The sequence below is a fragment of the Pinus tabuliformis genome, chromosome Q, assembly GCF_031772625.1.
Source record: "Pinus tabuliformis cultivar Carrire ecotype Pingquan chromosome Q, CPIR1, whole genome shotgun sequence".
In the NCBI taxonomy this organism is placed as follows: domain Eukaryota; kingdom Viridiplantae; phylum Streptophyta; class Pinopsida; order Pinales; family Pinaceae; genus Pinus; species Pinus tabuliformis.
Window position 1 is genome coordinate 299,554,104 of NC_142296.1, and position 6,000 is coordinate 299,560,103.

The window sequence follows — 6,000 nt, forward strand, 5'->3', positions numbered from 1 at the left end:
GGGACTTAAACTGTATAATAAACTCCGCTGAAGCGATATTTTGCTTTGCTCCTCAGCAACATCATTTGGACCGTTGATCTTCCAAATCCAACAGTTGCTGAGCACTGACACTTTACTCCTTCGCTCCTCCTTTTTACTTAGTTTTTATGCTAAGTCTTCAATTCTTCTGTGGTTTTGCTCTTCTTCAAAGGTTTCGACCTTTCTGTTGTTTTACTGCGCGATTCCTCCTGACCTTGGCTTTAATCCCTTTAATAGATTCAACGATCCATTATGGTCCTCTGAATTTCTCTTCTCTTGCGTAGTTCTTCAGAACTCCGCCTTCTGCTTCTGCTGCTCAACTACCTCTGAGATTTACTCTTCTGCGAAATCTCACTTCGCTATTTCACCCCAGAGCTTCCCTCTATTTCCTCAATTGGATTCAAGGATCCATTCATGATTCTTCTGAATCATTCTGTTCCTCTGCGTCCTTCAGAATTCTGTCTGCAACCTGTTACAGAGCCTATGAATTCACACGTAATTCATCCATGAAATACTCTTCAATACACTGACACAGTCAGGAATAAACATATATATATATATATATATATATATATATATATATATATATATATATATATATATAAACAGTCAATTACATATCCGAGACTTTGTGTCTTGTACAGGCCTGTTCTTCAATATCGTGGCCTCTTCCTGTGCTCTGCCCATAGGCTTACACTTATGCCAGAAATTTCTGTTGAACTAATCCTGGTTCGACTCCTAAATCCTCTAAATTGACTCCTAAATCCTGGTTCGACTCCTAAATCCTCTGAAAAAAAACATTTTCAAAGTTAAATTAATATACAGTGAATGAAAAATTGAGGTATTATTCTTGCCGCGACACATATAATAATAATAATTTACTTTTATTTGTCAGACTCTAAATTTCATATTCTAATTTTTTTTTTTTTTTTTTTTTTTTTTTGCATGTGGTTCACGAGCACCCTGGTCAGTGAGTGATCACTACGTCCACGGAAAAATCTGGGCGATAGCTAGGCTAAATCGCCCCTCAGCCTACTGCAAGACCTAACCCCAAGGGCTTCGGGTGGATTCGACCCTGTGACCTCCCAATGGCAAGGCACGGTTTTTGACCAACTGAGCTAACCCTTGGGGCTTCATATTCTAAATTATTACGAGAACATTTTTTATTTAAATTAATTTTTTATAAAGCATAGAATTAATGACTGTAAAATCTAGTTAATATAAATATTTGAAATCTTCAATTTTTATGTTAATTAATAGATATTATTACTGTGAAATATTTTTTTTTACAATATTAATAATTGGGTGAATGCATGACGATGAGTTACACTTTTGGCCAAATGGGGTGATGAAATTTCAAAATTTTATTCTTTTATCGAATTGAAGCTCTCAAAATTCATATAAGCATTGTGAATCTTCATTCAGAGTAAAAAGACAATTTGTGAAGAAATATGTTGTTGTCCTAATGATATTTTTTATAATAAAAAAATTAGTGTCATATAATTTGTCAATTTTCCATTAAATGAAATGCTTGTCCTTACAAATTTTGCACATCTAAGAGGTATGCATGTGTTCAGTAGCATGATTGTTGGCTTGAGAGGGCCTGACCCAGGTTCAACGTTAATTACCAAACAAATCCCTACACTACTGGCCCTTTCAGCATCAACCCGTGGGGCACAGACCGAAGTCTCACCCGAAGCAGTATGGAGGGATGCTGGAACCAAGTTTCCGCAACCTGAGATGGTCGTGATGTCGTTTTATTCCCCTTATTTCTACCTTCGCGCAGGTCACTTCACTCTAGGGCTTGCCAGATGAGCCCTCTATTCCATCCTTCAATACCTCCGTGAAAGGGTACGGCTGACCTCCGCGCAGTCTTGACCCTTGATTCAGATGCTTTTGTGTTGCGAAGGCAGCGTATTACTTAGATTGTCAAGTTATCTTGAGAGTATTACTTATCTTATTAGATATTCATAGTTAGCACCGCGTAAATAGATATTCTTATATGTGTTCAATTATCCAACGTAATTATACACATTCGGGCACCATATAAGCAGTATAAAGGAAATTCATACATAAAATCACAAGATGCATCAATTGGAACAAAGACACAAAAATTGCAGAATACTCCTCTTTATCGATATCTTCCAAGTGATTACAGACTCTATTCACCCTACGCACATAGTTGCAGGGGTCCGCGCACTCAGCTACGGACTTCTATCCTAGGCCTCTGTGCACTCAACTATAGAGCCTCTACCTACGCTACGACCCGAAACTTAAACTTCTTACTTTAGAGCTACGACTCCCTTACCTTATCGATCACTCTAGCTACTTAAAGCTTAGCTTTTTTTATACAATGATCCAGGTGGATATTGGTGGCCACCTGCCAAGTCCACCTGGACCCCCACCATTGTCCTTCTCAGCATTTTCAGTTTCCTTAATTGTAGCACAACTTACTATTTTTAGCAGTTTTTCGGGTCCTGAACTTCCGGAGCCGTTTTGAGGCCCTAAACGACGTTTTTTGGGGAATCCGGGGGAAACATGGGTCCATGGAATGGACCGATGTTGCCTGTTCCAACAATGGTAGTGCTTGGATAGATCTTTCTAACGAGCTATTGTATGCGTCAAACGGAGATCATATGCCAAAGTTACGACCCCGGGAAGTTGATGTACCAATTTACCCCAAACGGGGCCCACAGTTTGGCGTTTCATCTCCTAGGGTTAGGTTTTGGAATGTTAAGGGTTTTCCATTGTTTCTCAACAATAAATAGGCCTTCGAGCCTCATTGTAACACAGTTAAGAGGCATGTAGCCACCACATCTCTTCTCAAAGATAAGCTACCATCGCCCTAGCTGGTTTATTTCCATTCCTGGTTGTAAGCATATTTCAGTATTTTCCATTAATGAATTGAAGTATTATTTCCGCTGCATCTTTGTGTATATGGTTATCTCTGTAATTTGTTGCGTTCCTGTTTAAATTCGGATCAGTGGTATCAGAGCGGTCTGCTTTTTCTCTGTTTTTCTTTGCATGTCCCCAACAAGGTCGAGATATAAGGAGTTAGGGCTTGAACTGGTTGAACCTTTGCAAGACCAGCCTCGCAAATCCCGACGGCCTCCTATAGCGAACGAGAAGAAAGACGAGGGGGCAGGAGATCCCATCAAAATCTTGCTCGAAGAAGCCCTCGAGCGACAACGGAACGCGATGATGGACAGCTTTGCCCAGATCCTTCAGCGGCTACCCAGAAGCGACGCATCGGCTTCCAGCAGCTACTCTGGAAAAACCACACCCTTTAAGGTACAAGTTAATTTTGAAATCCCCATATTCGAGGGTCAGATAGACGTAGATGCCGTAGATAAATGGTTAAATCTACTAGAGGGTTATTTTTATGTTCATGATTTTTCGAGTCGGGAAAAGATTGTTTTTGCTCTTCTCAAAGCAGCCCCCCACGTCAAGGACTGGTGGGAAACCTACTGCGAGCAGAAGGATGAAAGTACTGGATCACTATTTTCAGCCGCACCCACCTGGGATTCGTTCCGGGATGTCGTCAAGGAGCAGTACTACCCTGTTGGAAGCTATGAGGACGAATACATAAAGTGGACCACGCTGCGGCAGGGAAGGGACCAAGACGTATCGGAGTTCACCAATCTTTTCCATACCCTTCGCACAAATCTGGGTATCAAGGATTCGGAGCAACATTTGATACTCAAATACCGTGGCTGCCTGCACAAGTACATCCAGGAAGAAATACAATTTCTAAACATCCCCTAGCTCGGCGCAGCATACCGATATGCCGTCAAGGTCAAGCAGAAGTTGAAACAAAAGAAGCGAGATTTTGGATCTGCGAATCCAAAGCAGGGGAAAGGTGCCCCGAAACCACAGAACAAAGGACAAAGCCAAGGCGGGACAGCCCAAGACAACCAGCCGAAGCTGCAAGCAAAGAACAGCGCCGCGAAGCCGAGAAAGGACACTGTAAAATGGTGCGAGTTTCACAAGAGCTCCACTCACAACACAAGTGAGTGTCGGGCCAAGCAGTCACTGGTGGCTGAGCTAAAGGTTTCAGAATCAGATGCATGTTCCGACTCTAAGTCAGAACCCGATAAGGGGTATGAAAAAGGGAAGCAGATCATTGATGTGGATCCCAGCGCCACTGTTGCTACCGTAAAGATCCAGAAAAATGAACCCGAAGATCCAGAGGAGGAGGAGTGTCTCTTCCACTCTCAGATGTGGGTAAAGGGCTCCCCGATACAGTTCATTATTGATAGCGAGAGTCAAAAGAACCTCATTTCGGCAGAGGTCGTGAAGCGGTTGGGCTTACCGACCACAGCACATCCACAACCATACACCATTGGGTGGCTGCACCAAGGACGAGATCTTCACGTGAGCCAGTAGTGTCGCCTTCCATACAACATCAAGCCCTTCACGGATGAGGTATTGTGTGACATTGCTCCCCTTGAAGTTTGTGATGTATTACTAGGACAACCATACTTGTGGAAGTGACATGTTGTGTATGAATCAAGACCCCGTGCTATTATTATTACATTGGGAAATAAGTTGTTCAGGATACCAGAGGTAGCACCACCTGCCGTCATCTCTTTGATTACTGCAAAACAATGCAGTAAGATCATTTCCAAAACCAGGAAATTTGTTTTCCTGATGATACGCCCTCAAGGGAAGAAGAAGACAGTGGCCGCGGCCTCCAGACGGGATCCCTCTGCACGACAACTACAGATGGACAATATTGTGGAGGAGTACGAGGACATCTTCACCTCTCCGGCAGGAGTTCCTCTGCACTGTCAAGTCAAGCACTCCATCGATCTGACCCCAGGTGCGCCGCTACCCAATGGACCAATTTATCGGCGCTCCGTTCTGGAGAACAATGAAATCAAGAGGCAAATTCAGGAGCTCCTGCAGAAAGGTCACATTCGTCCGAGTTCATCACCCTGTGGGAGCCCGATCGTGTTGGTACAGAAGAAGGATGGGACGTGGAGACTCTGTATTGACTATCAGGCGCTGAACAAGATCACTGTCCATAATAGGTACCCGATCCCGTGGATTGATGACCTCCTAGACCAACTAAAGGGGGCGAAATATTTCAGCAAGATCGATCTGAAGTCAGGATATCACCAGGTACCAATCGAACCCTCTGATGTGTGGAAGACTGCCTTCAAATCCAAGGAGGGCCTCTTCGAATGGTTGGTCATGCCTTTCGGATTGACGAATGCTCCTGCAACCTTTATGAGGCTAATGGATGACATCTTGCGGCCATTCACCAACTCCTTTGTAGTAGTATACTTGGATGACATTCTGATCTTCAACCAGAGTTGGGAAGAGCACCTCCACCACATCCGACAGGTTCTCCAAACACTGCGGCAACACAAGCTATGTGCCAATTTGGAGAAATGCACTTTTGGCATGACCCAGGTTCAGTATCTGGGATACATCATTGATGAACAGGGGGTGCATGTCGATCCAGCCAAGGTCCAAGTCATTCGGGATTGGCCCTCTCCAACCACTCTAACAGAGCTCCGCAGCTTTCTAGGTCTTGCCAACTTCTACCGCAGGTTTGTGTTGGGGTTTTCTCATATTTCTTGGCCCTTGAGTCAGGTCACAAAGGGAGGGGCGAAAGCAAGATTCTTTTGGTCTGAATCTCAACAGAAGGCATTCATGGAGTTGAAGGATCGCCTCTGCACGGCACCAGTACTCGCGTTACCAGATTTACAACAACCATTTGAGGTCGAGACAGATGCCTCTAACTATGCTATTGGGGCAGTCCTTACTCAACATGGACATCCAGTGGCATATCACAGTGAAACACTTTCAGACACAGTCCGGAAGTACCCCACTTATGATAAAGAGATGTATTCCATTGTACAGGCCTGCCGACAATGGAAGCATTACATTTTGGGGAAGGAAACGGTCATCCACACAGACCACCGACCCCTGCAGTTCATACAGACCCAAGGGAAATTGCAGAATGATCGCCAT